Source organism: Notamacropus eugenii, chromosome 4 (genome assembly GCF_028372415.1).
Source record: "Notamacropus eugenii isolate mMacEug1 chromosome 4, mMacEug1.pri_v2, whole genome shotgun sequence".
Classification (NCBI taxonomy): domain Eukaryota; kingdom Metazoa; phylum Chordata; class Mammalia; order Diprotodontia; family Macropodidae; genus Notamacropus; species Notamacropus eugenii.
The window spans coordinates 321,189,952-321,202,659 of NC_092875.1; positions in this window are offsets into that span (position 1 = coordinate 321,189,952).

Consider the following 12,708-nt stretch of genomic DNA (forward strand, 5'->3'; position numbering starts at 1 on the left):
CTTTTTGGGGCTCTTTCCACCTTTGGTGTCCATCTGTTCCACCCAACTCTCATCTGTGGCTCCAAGAAGCTGCACCATGCCCAGCAGCCACACCCTGGTAAACCATTTCAGCAGATGGGCCAAACCAGGTAGAGAGTAACCAAGGGGTCTCAAATCCCTGATCATACACTTATCCTTTCCAAGTTAAATATTTGCATTCATCAAAAGTGCCGCCCCCAAGGCAAAATGACTACAAGAAGAATTAGTGTCAACAAATTAGAGCTCATCTCTGAGTGTGAACAGTTTGTTGCTGACTTAGAGGAAAAGTTGAGCCAACACCCAGTTGGCAACGGTGGAGCAGAAAAGGAGTGGGCTGCTTTCAGCAATTTGGTGTACAGCACTGCATTTGCTCATTTGGGTCAGAACACTCACAAACACCAAGACTGGTTTGATGAAAATGATGAGGAAATCCAGAAGCTGCTAAATGAAAAATGAGAACCTCACAGGATTTACCAGCAGGATAATTCATCCACCTCTAAGAAGGCAGCATTTAATTCCATCAAAAGTATACAAGCAAAGCTTAGAGAGATACAGGAAGGCAGATGAAATTGAGTTTTATGCTGACAGTAACAATCCAAAGCACTTTTATGATACCCTGAAAGCTGTTTATGGCCCAAAAACTTATGGTGCATCACAACTACTCAGTGCTGATGGAGCTGACCTCATTGTTGTATGCCTGCGAAACATGGACAATCTACCAGCGCCACGCCAGGAAACTGAATTGCTTTCATTTGAACTGTCTTAGGAAGATTCTGAAGATCACCTGGCAGGATAGGGTACCAGACACTGAGGTCCTTGATCAAACTAAAATGCCAAGTATTCAAACTGTGCTTCAGAGAGCGCAACTCCAATGGACCAGTCATGTTGTTTGAATGCCAAATGTACGCTTGCCAAAAAGACTATTTTATGGAGAACTCACATGGGGCAGGCGATCACATGGTGGTCAGAAGAAGTGATACAAGGACACTCTCAAGGTCTCTCTCAAGAACTTTGGATTTGATTGTGCAACATGGGAGACACTGGCACAGGACCATTCAGCATAGCATGGCCACATCAGAAAGGATGTTGTGCTCTATGAGCAAAGCCGAATTGAGACAGCACAAAGTAAATGTAGGATGCACAGATTTGGAGTAACCACCCCAAATGTTCACGTGAACTAACTGTGCCCAATCTGTGGTAGAGCATTCTGAGCTCATATTGGTCTGATCAGCCACATTCAGACACACTGAAACTTCACTTTGTCATGGTGATGTCATTTTGGTTTTCTTTGAAATGAAGGACAACAACCAACCAACTAGGGCCTGAGGGAAATAAAACATAGTCTTTGCCTGACTGGAATTCATAGCATAGAAGGAGAGAGAGGACTTGGAGGGGAAGGGAAATGAAGCAGAGCAAATAAATATTCATGCAGCATGTACAATGTGCCAAGAACTCTGCTAAGCACTTTAAAAACAAACAAATATTATCTCATTCCGTCCTCACAACTCTAGAAGTAGATGCTGTTATTTTATGGTTGAGGAAACAGAGGTTCACACAGTTAGTATGACTCAGCTTGCTATCCACTACACCACCTAGCGGCCTCAGAGGGTAAGGCATTTACAGATGACAATAATACAAAATAATGCACGATAAATTGTTGCTGTTGCTTGTCCTTCGTTCTTGAAGAGGATCAATGATGTCACAAGAATGATGTCTTGACTGGTGTGTGAATTGCATTGAAGAGATACAACACAGTGTGCAATGTGAAACCCAAGGGTAATGGTAACTGTGGATTGTAGCTTTCAAGAAAAGTCCTAACTTAAAGGCAAACTAGGTGGCTGAGTGGAAGAATTCCAGACCTAGAGTCAGGAAGACCTGAGTTCAAATTTGATCTCAGATACCTACTAGCTTTGTGACCTTGGGCAAGTCACTTGACCTCTATTTGACTTACTTTTCTACCTTCCAGGATCAAATTGTAAAGTGCTTGGCACATAGTAAGCACTATATAAATATTAGCTATTATTATCATATGACTGTAGGCAAGTCATTCAAACTCTCTCAGTCACAGTTTCCTCATACACTTAACCCACATTGTAAACCTTGAAGTGCTATACAAATGCTATTCATTACTATTACCCATACAGAGCAAAAAGTCTTCACAAGACGGTAGTTTGAGTTAGTTTTAGAAAAGCATAGCATTATACAGCACAGTCAGTAACATATGAACAATGTTCTAAATGGTACATGACTTCCTGGGAAGCCAAAATGTGAACTATATGAAAGCTTAAAATAAGGGGACAGTGCAGAGATAAAATTGGACTATATAAGACTGGAAACATTTTTCTTTTCACCCTGTAAGGAAAAGATGGAAGTTCCTTTTGAGCTTTGCACAGGAATTATTTTCTGATTCAGTAAATCCCACCAATCAGAGGTTAGAGGGACTTGTTTTGTATTGCTGAATGAGAAAGTTACCATCCAAAGGGACTTTGTAGGAAGATGCCGTGCAAAATTACTGAAGGATATAGTCACAATCCATCAACTTCATTGCTGCAAAATAATGTTGACTCAAGTACATAGTGTGGAGCACATGTGGAGTATGCTTGAATTCTGTTGAAGAAGGCAAGGAAGTAGGTAATATATTTTGGAGGGTTTTCTATCAAGAGTAATGAAGGCAATGCTACTTTGCATGTATGGCCCTGCTCCGTTTCAACTCCATAGAACAGGATCGATCCCCCACACCAGTCCCTTGCCAATGACTGCTGAACTACTGAAAACTAAGAGAAACGTTGACTTTTCTCATGTAGGAAAATTATTTAGTCCAAAAGTTTTGGGAAGACTCTCACCCTGCTTTCTTCTCCTGCCTCCATGAATAAAATCAGACAGGTACATGGCACATGGGCCTGAAAGATTTCCACCTCTGAAAAAAATAGGACTCTTTCCAGAAAACGAATCAATAATTCTCATGTCTGCAGCTCTTGGCCCCCATCCAAATAATCATTCTAGCCAAATACTGCATTCTCAAATCTTTTTCTTTCTTATCCTAGGTACTCCCTTGTGGCCACTCTCCATTTCAGGTGAGCAATGACATAGATAGTTTTATAACACTACAGTTAACCACATCTATCATAGTGCCACCTTAAAAGACAAAAGGAACAGAGGCTTCAATAAGTCAGGATGTTGGGGGCAGCTAGGTGGTATGATGAATATAGCACCAGTCCTGGAGTCAGGAAGACCTGAGTTCAAATCTGGCCCCAGACACTGAATAGCTGCGTGACCCTGGACAAGTCACTTAACCCAGATTGCCTAAAAACAAAATAAATCAGGATTTGTCTAATTATGTTGTGTAGCTCCAGAATCCAGTGCTGAAACTCTCATCACTGCAGCTCCTTTTCTCCTTCTGTGACTGCTTTCCACAGTTCTATCCTTGTAGTTTCTCCTGTTTTCAACTTTTCTACCTCTCTTGAAGCTGCTGCCCTCTGCCTTTCCTGCTACTCTCCTCCTTAGTGTTACTGCTCTTTCGCCATTTGGCTTCCACTCTCCCAAACTCTTAGGATGGGAACAGCTATCATGTCAGTTAAGACTCAACCCTGTAAATCTCAGGGTCATGCATCTCCCTAGGAGATCTGCTAAGTGGAAGGATGACTATCAGGCACCTGAACATGCACATCAATACTATGAAGGAAAATAAACTGAAGGAGAGTCTACAGACTGACTCCCTGGAGATCATGGAATAGCATCTTGAAACTCCCTAATGGCTGAAAAGAGAGAAGCAGATTCATCCACAAGGAGAATAGAGAGACTCAGAAGAGGAACAGGTGACTCACAAAGCATACTGATCCCCAAGATCCCCCACTGGCTCCCAAGCCTTCATTCCAGAATTCTGAGTTGCCCCAGGCATGCGGGTTTGCTTACATACATGCCTCACTGTTGAGAGAGTGTAATTCAGGATTATGTATACACTGCTATATTTTTATTATTCCTACTTTTTTTTCCCTGTTGAGTGAATTGTTGTTGTTCAGTCATTTCAGTCATGTCTGACTCTTTGTGACCCCATTTGGAGTTTTCTAGACAAAGTTACTGGAATGCTTTGCCATTTCTTTCTCTATTGAATAAATATGCTATTGTTATTATTGATTTTGACTTCTCATTTAATAAATGTCTGATGTTTAAAAGTCAGTGGTATCACCTGCAGCTGAATTTTTGTAATAAGGAAGTGTGCAAGTAGGGGCTTGGGAGTGAGAGTGGTAAGGAGTAAAAGTATATCCCTCCACATCAGGGTTTCTCTAGTTGTTCAGTTGTGCCTGACTCCCCTGATCCCATGAATAAGTCTTGCAGTTTTCTTCGCAAATATACTAGAGTGGTTTACCATTTCCTTCTCCAGTTTTTCTCCATTTTACAGTTGAGAAACTGAGAAAAATAGGGGTTCATTGACATGCCCAGGATGACACAACTAGCAAGTTTTTCAGGTCAAATCTGAACTCAGATCTTACCAACTCTGGGCCACCATTCTGTACACTGAGCCCCCTAGCTGCCTGTTATTTTCAGTACTCTGAATGTATTTAGCTGTATGTCTGCCCCTCTAGTGACACCATCCTGACCAGCAGGTAAAGGTGGAATAAATGAATTAGCTCCAGGCCAGGAATGGAGAGAACCTGAGGAGAGTTGGCAGTTAATGTCATGCCTTTACATATGCTACTCTGTCAGTATCAGTGAGTTGGCACCATACCAGGGTTACATCTACAATTCTAAAAATCTACCTTTTTTGTTGCCTTGACTGACAACACTCCCTCAGTCTTCTCTCCCCTCTTACTGGAGGGATGGAGAGTGGAGTACCAAATTCCTCCTAATATCTTCTATTACAGAGGGCAAAAACTAGACTTTATGGACTCACTCTACTCTTATCTGCTGTTCTGCCTGTTTCTACTCTACAAAACAAGATATCCCTCTCAGGTTAAGCTGCACTTCCAGTCTCACAAGGCTGATAACTCAAAGCTCCACTGATACTATCTCCCTCAGCCTCCTCTGTATAGTTCAGACTTAGTACAGACTAACATCTCACATTATATACTAATATAAGGTCAAAATGGATACATAATTTAGACATAAAGGATGATAATATAAAAAAAGTAGGAGAACATGAAATAGAAAGAATTTAGGAGCAAACAAGACAGAGAACATTACAAGATGTAAAATGGATAATTTTGATTATTTTAAAAAGATCTTGCACAAACAAAGTCAAAGCAACTAAGCTTAGTAGGAAAGCAGAAAGCTGAGAAATAAGTTTTACAGCAAGTGTCTCTGATAGATGAAGAAATCAAAGCTATCTATAATCATATAAATAAATGCTCTAAATCACTATTGATTAGAGAAATGCTGATGAAAATAACTCTGAGAAACTACCTCATATCTATCAGATTAGGAAAGGGAAAAGGGAAGAAAGGAAGGACAGGATTTGGAATTCTAAACATTTTTAATAGTATTTAATTTTTTCTAATTATAACTAAAGATAATTTTAAGATAATTTTAAAAATTTTGAGTTCCAAATTTTTTCCCTCACTCTTCCAAAAATGGTAAGCAATTTGAAATAGATTATATATGTGCAATCATATAAAACATATTTCCAAATTACTCATGTCATAAAAGAAGAAATAAAACAAAAGGAAAAAAACATGCAAAAAAAAGTGAAAATAGTACACCTTGATTTGCATTCAGACTCTATCATAGGCCTGCACAATATATGGCCTGTGGACTGCTTGTGGCCTGCCAAAGGATTTCAGGCAGTCCGCAAAAAAAGCAGACGCTGTAAAAGAAAGCATAGATATAATGAGTACTGTGCCTGTGCCCTGTTTAACCCGCCTTCCTCTAGTCACAATAGTGTCCGACACGTAACTTGATGTGTGGGTTGCCACCCTATTTGTCACATGATCTTGGAGTAACTATCATTAGTCTGTCTCTAGTCTGAGAGTAGAGGTTTCATGATAAATAAAAATCTTAAGTAATGAGTGTAATTAATTTATATTAATTGAAATTTCCCTTTTAATACTGTTTATTTGCAAAATCATTTAATCATTAATTATACATTTACTTGGAAAATAAGCCCCTAAAAATCTATCTGTGGTCTGAAGAAGTTTAGCCTATTTTAATTTTGGCCCCTACTTACTGCCAAGTTGTACAGGTCTGCTCAGTTACTAGTTCTTTCCCTGGAAGTGTATAGCGTGCTCCACATTGCATTGCTGAGAAGAGATAAGTCATTTACAGTTGATGGTTGCAAAATGTTGCAAAATGTTACTCTGTAACATGATCTCCTGATTCTGCTAATTTTACTTTTTATCAGTTCATGTAAGTCTTTCCAGGTTTTTTGGGAATCTGCCTATCCATCATATCTTATAGCACACAAAGTCAAATGCAAATCATGCCCTCATTTCTCTGATGTAATGGTCTTCTTTGAAAATGAAGAACAAACACAACAACCTGTGTGCACAATAATATTCCCTTACATTTATATATCATAACTTGTTCAGCCATTCCTCAGCTGGATATCCCCTCAATTTCCAATTTTTTGCTACCACTAAAAGAGCTGCTATAAATATTTGTGTACAAATAGGTTCTTTTCCCTTTAAAAAAAATCTTTTTGGGATATAGACCTAGAGTGGTATTGTTGGATCAAAGATATGCACAGTTTGATAGGTCATGATTCCAAATTGCTCTCCAGAATGGTTCAATCAGTTCACAACTCCATCAACAATGCATTAATGTCCCAGTTTTCCCACATCCTCTCCAACATTTGTCATTTTCCTTTTCTGTCATATTAGCCAATCTGATAGATGTGAAGTGGTACCTCAGAGTTGTTTTAATTTGCATTTCTCTAATCAATAGTGATTGAAAGTATTTATTCATATAATTATAGATAGCATTAATTTTATCTGAAAACTGCTTGTTTATATCCTTTGATCATTTGTCAGTTGGAGAACGCCTTGAATCCTTATAAATTTGGCTCAGTTCTCTATGTGTTTCTTAAAAATGAGGCCTTGGTCAGAGACACTTGCTGTAAAAAATGTTTCCCAGCTTTCTTCTTTCCTTCTAATTTTGGTTGCATTGGTTTTGATTGTGCAAAACCTTTTAAATTTAATATAATCAAAATTATCCATTTTACATCTTGCAATGCTTTCTATCTCTTGTTTGGTCACAAATTCTTCCTTTCTCCATAGATCTGACAGGTGAACTATTCTTTGCTCTCCTTATTTCCTTATGATATCATCCCTTATGTCTAAATTATGCATGCATTTTGACCTTACCTTGGTGTACAGGTTGGAACTCAAAATTTAAAAAAAACAATGAATGTTCAAAATTGTTTTTACATGTAATTAGGGGGGAAATAGACTATTATTTTAAATTATTTTTAAAAAATAAAGGTCAGCTAGATGAGTAGAATTTGTAATCATGATGTCTGATTATTAAGCCTTCCTCAAGATGAAAAGGGTAATGGGAAATGGCTTCCTTGCCACTGGAATAGATAGCCCTGAGAGCCTGCCATGATCAGTAATATATGTTACAGAACAGAACACAGCATTAAAAAACAGTATGCTATGGTACCCTATTTGTGTGTGTTCATCCTTCGTTGCTGAAGAAGACCATGCCATCAGAGAAATGATGACATGACTTGCACTTGATTTTGTTTTGAGTGAGGGAGGGCTGGGTACCCTATATAAGGTGCAGCTAGGTAGCAAAGTGAATAGGGTTTGGGCCTGGAGTCAGGAAGACTCATCTTTCTGAGGTCAAATCTGGCCTCATACCCTGGACAAGTCATTTAATCCTGTTTGCCTCAGTTCCACATCTCAAAAATGAGTTGCAGAAGGAAATTGCAAACCACAGTGGTATCTCTGCCAAAAAAACCTCCAAATGGGGTCATAAAAAGTAGGATACAACTGAATAACAAGAATAACAACCTTACATGGGAACCACTGCCTTGTTCAGGGTAAGCTTTCACAGATTGGTCAACACATTCTAGACTAAGCCTCTCTTGGACTTTGTTTGGGATTTGATTGCTCAGAGTAAGTGTAAATAGCAATTGTTTCTGTTTTGTACAGAAACTCTGAGGGTCTTCCTCTCCTAGATTGTTATTTTTTTTGACTAGGTAAAAGAGGTCATTCTCTGCCTCATTTCCTACCTAGTCTTAAGATTCTTTGCCTCATTTCTTTATTAAGCTTAATCACTGAATAGTCTTTGCCTCAGTCAAACCAAGACCTGAGCTTGAAAGGGCCAAGGTTCTCCACTACATCCTGGAACAAATCCAGTTGTCCTGATCTATGTCTTGCCACTGGACCTAGATGGGTCCAGAGATAAAAGTGGGGCTGGTGACTTTGAACAGCCCTTCCTCACTTAAATCCAGTTCACTTGCATGTCATGGCATTACCTTCCCTGATGTCATGGTTCTCTTAGGACAAACATCAAGCAACCTAGTCTTAATCACCGAATGGGCATTGCCTCAGACAAACTGAGGCCTGGGAAAGACCTTAGCTTGAAAAAGCCAAGGCTCCTCTCCCTTCGCTCTCTCTCTCTCTCAGTGCAGTTCTCTTTTTCACCACTTCATTTTTTTTTGAGATCATCTCAACATAATTGACTCACACTCATGCCCCCTTTCTGTGTAGATTCCTTCTATCTACCCTCATAATGATAAAGTTCTGAGGAGTTATATGTTCCATCTTCTCATATAGGAATGTAAGCTGTTAAACTTTATTGAATTCCTTATGATTACTCTTTCATGTTTACATTTTTATTCCTCTCTTGAGTCTTGTATTGGAAAGTCAAATATTCTATTTATCATTGGAAAGCACGAAAATCCTCTATTTCAATCCATTTTTCAGAAGGATTACACTCATTTTTACTGGGTAGGTTATTTTTGGTTGTGATCCTTGTTCCTTTGCCCTCCAGAATATCATTTTCCAAGTTCTCTGATCCTTTAACATGGAAGCTGCTAAATCTTATGTGATCTTGACTATGGCTCCACAATATTTGAATTGTTTCTTGGTGGCTTGCAGTATTTTCTTCTTGACCTAGGAGCTCTGGAATTTGCCTATAATATTTTTGGGAGTTTTCATTTGGGAATCTCTTTTAGGAAGTGATTGGTAGATTCTTTAGATTTCTATTTTATCCTCTGGATCTAGACATAAGGGAGTTTTCCATGATAATTTCCTGAAAGATGATGTTTATGCTGTTTTATAAAAATCATGGCTTTCAGGTAGTACAATAATCCTTAAATTATCTTTCCTCAAAATATGTTCCGGGTCAGTTGTATTTCTGATGAGATATTTCACATTTTCTTCTATTTTCTTTCATTCTTTTAGCTTTGTTTTATTGTTTCTTGATGTCTCATGAAGTCAATAATTTCCACTTGTCCAATTCTAATTTTTAAGGAATTATTTTCCTCAGTTTGTACCTCTTTTCCATTTGGCCAATTCTACTTTTTAAGGAGTTACTTTTCTTTTTTCAATGAATTTTTGTATTTCTTTAATCATTATGCCAGTTCTGCTTTTAAGGTGTTATTTTCTTCAGCATTTTTGTGCTTCTTTTACCAACGTGTTAATTCTCTTTTCATAATTTTCTTGCATCATTCTCATTTCTTTCCTAGATTTTCCCTCTACCCTTATCTCTTTCTCTAAGTCTTGCAGGAATTCTTGTTGAGCTTGGACCCAATTAGCATTTTTCTTTCAGGTTTTGCTTGTATTTGTTTTCACATTGTTGTCTTCTTCTGAGTTTATGTTTTGGTTTTCCCTGACACCATAACAGCTTTTTATGGTCAAGTTTTTTTTTGTTGTTGTTGTTTGTTTGCTTGCTTATCTTCCTAGTCTATTTCTTGACTTTGAACTTTATGTTCAAGTTGGGCTCTGCTATTCTTGGGGTGGGGAGGCACTGTCCAAAGTTTCAGGTTTTTTCATGCTACTGTTTTCAGAGCTAGTTCTGGAGGTCTGCGAGTTTTTGGTGCCTCCAAGATGGTATGATACAGGAAGAGGTGAGGTTACTGCTCTCCTGGTCTTTACCCAAGTAGGGCTCCTGGTCCTCTGTAGCCACAAGTGCTAGCACTCCTCTTAGCCCTGGAACTGTGACCAGGCCCCCTATTCTACAGAAGCCACAACCACAAGAACTCCTCCCTGCCTCTGAGACTGAGAACTTTTTATGAACAGTTTGATACTTCTGATCTACAGTCATTGCTTAGTGGTATCATCAACTTTTATTGATTCCATAATCATGTCTATTTAGGGGGATAGCAGAAAGAGCACTGGGTTTAGAGTCAAAAGACTTTTAATCTCAGCTCTTCCATTTACTACCTATGTGACCTTAGACAAATTACCTCTCTGAGTCTCAGTTCCTCATTTGTGCAATTTGGGGGTTTAACTAGATGGTTTTGAAGGTCTCTTTCAGCTCTAAGACTAGGAACCTATTATGTTCAAATCTGTAGCTCTAACCCTAACCTTTCTTTTGAACTTTAATTCTGCATGCTTAACTACTTACTAGATATATGGATGTCCTATCAGCATCTCAAACTCATCATGTCCCAAATGGAACACGTTATCTTACCCTCTAAAAATCTCTTTTTCTCCCAATTTTCTAATTTCTGTTAAGGGCATCACCATTTTCTCACAGTTACCAAGTTTATAACTTTGAAGTCATTCTTGACTTTTCTCTTTCATGTCTTTTTAAAAAATTAATTTTACAATTTTCCCCCAGTTAACAAGTATTTATTTTCTCTTCCTAATCCCCTCAATGAATGATTCCCCTCCCACCCAGAAAACTCTCATAACAAATGTGTATTGACAAGCAAAACACTCATTGATCATATCCAAAAATGTACGACTCATTCTGTATTTTAAGTCCATCATCTCTTTGTGAGGAGGTGGCTGTAGTGCTTCATTTTCAAATTCCTTTGGAAGAATAGTATGTCATTCCATTCATCAGAATTCTTAAATTTTCCAAAGTTGTTTTTCTTTATAATTGCTATCATTCTATAAATTGTTCTCCAAGTTCTGCTCACTTCACCATGTATTGCTTTATAAGAGGTCTTTCTAGTTCCCTCTGAAACTATAATTTCTTATGCATCAGTGGTATTCTACTATATTAATATGCCACATTAACGATGTATTTTCCAGTTTTTGTTACTATATATGTATATGTGTATACACACATATAATATATACATGTATACTAATATAAATATTTTTTGCGCATATTAGTACTTTTTCTCTCTCTTTGATATCTTTTGGGTACATACCTTACAAAGGTATCACTGGGTACCAAAATGGTATCAAAGTGTTATTAAAGGGAATGAACAACTCAGTGTCTTTTGGGGGCATCATTTCAAATTGGTTTCCAGAATGACTGCACCAATTCACTGCTCCAGTACATTAGTGTTACCTGTTTTCCAACAGCCCCTCCATCGTTGACCATTTCCTTTTTGGTCATCTCTGCCAGTCTGATAAATATGATGTAGAATCTCAAGGTTGCTTTCATTTGAATTTCCCTATTAACTATTTGGAGCCCCTTTTCATATGATTATTAGCTTAGATTTTTTTCCTTGGAGAACTGTCTATCTGTAATCTTTGACCATTTATATTTTGTCTCTCATTTCTGATCAGTAATAGTGCCTGGCATATTAAATGCCAGTATTTAATAGGTCTATCTATTAAGTAGGAGCTTAATAAATGTTTGTTGATCAGTTGCTAAATCTTATTGATTATTGCAGTCTCTTTTGAATCTGTCTTTACTCACATTGCAGCAAACCTAGTTCAGACTCTATTCATCTTCCAATGGGGTGACCATATTTTCCAAATACAAGAACAATTCTTGTTTCTTCTAATCCTCACCCTTTTTGATCCATCCTACACATAGATGCCAAATTAAGATCCTTAAAATACAAGTCTAATCACATCTCTTCTGTGCTCCATAATCTCTAGGTTAGGGTTCTTAACCTTTTATTTTTGTCCAATGGGTCTCTTTGGCAATCCAGTGAACTCTAGATTTCTCTTTCTTAGCTTAATGTTTTTAAAGTCATAAAATTTTAAAAAATAACAGTATAAAGGAAATTATTTACATTATAATGAAATTATAGACATATATATTTTTTAATTTATTTATTTGACATCCATTTTAACAAAATTTTGGGTTCCAAATTTTCTCCCCTTTTGTCCCCTCACCCCCCAAACACCGAGCATTCTAATTGCCCCTATCACCAATCTGCTCTCTCTTCTATCATCCCTCTCTGCCCTTGTCTCCATCTTCTCTTTTGTCCTGTAGGGCCAGATAACTTTCTATACCCCTTTACCTGTATTTCTTATTTCCTAGTGGCAAGAACATTACTCTACAGTTGTTCCTAACACTTTGAGTTCCAACTTCTTTACCTCCTTCCCTCCCCACCCCTTCCCTTTGGAAGGCAAGCAATTCAATATAGGCCAAATCTGTGTAGTTTTGCAAATGACTTCCATAATAGTTGTGTTGTATAAGACTATATTTCCCTCCATCCTATCCTGCCCCCCAGTACTTCTATTCTCTCTTTTGATCCTGTCCCTCCCCATGAGTGTTGACCTCAAATTGCTCCCTCCTCCCCATGCCCTCCCTTCCATCATCCCCCCCACCCTGCTTATCCCCTTATCCCCCACTTTCCTGTATTGTAAGATAGGTTTTCATACCAAAATGAGC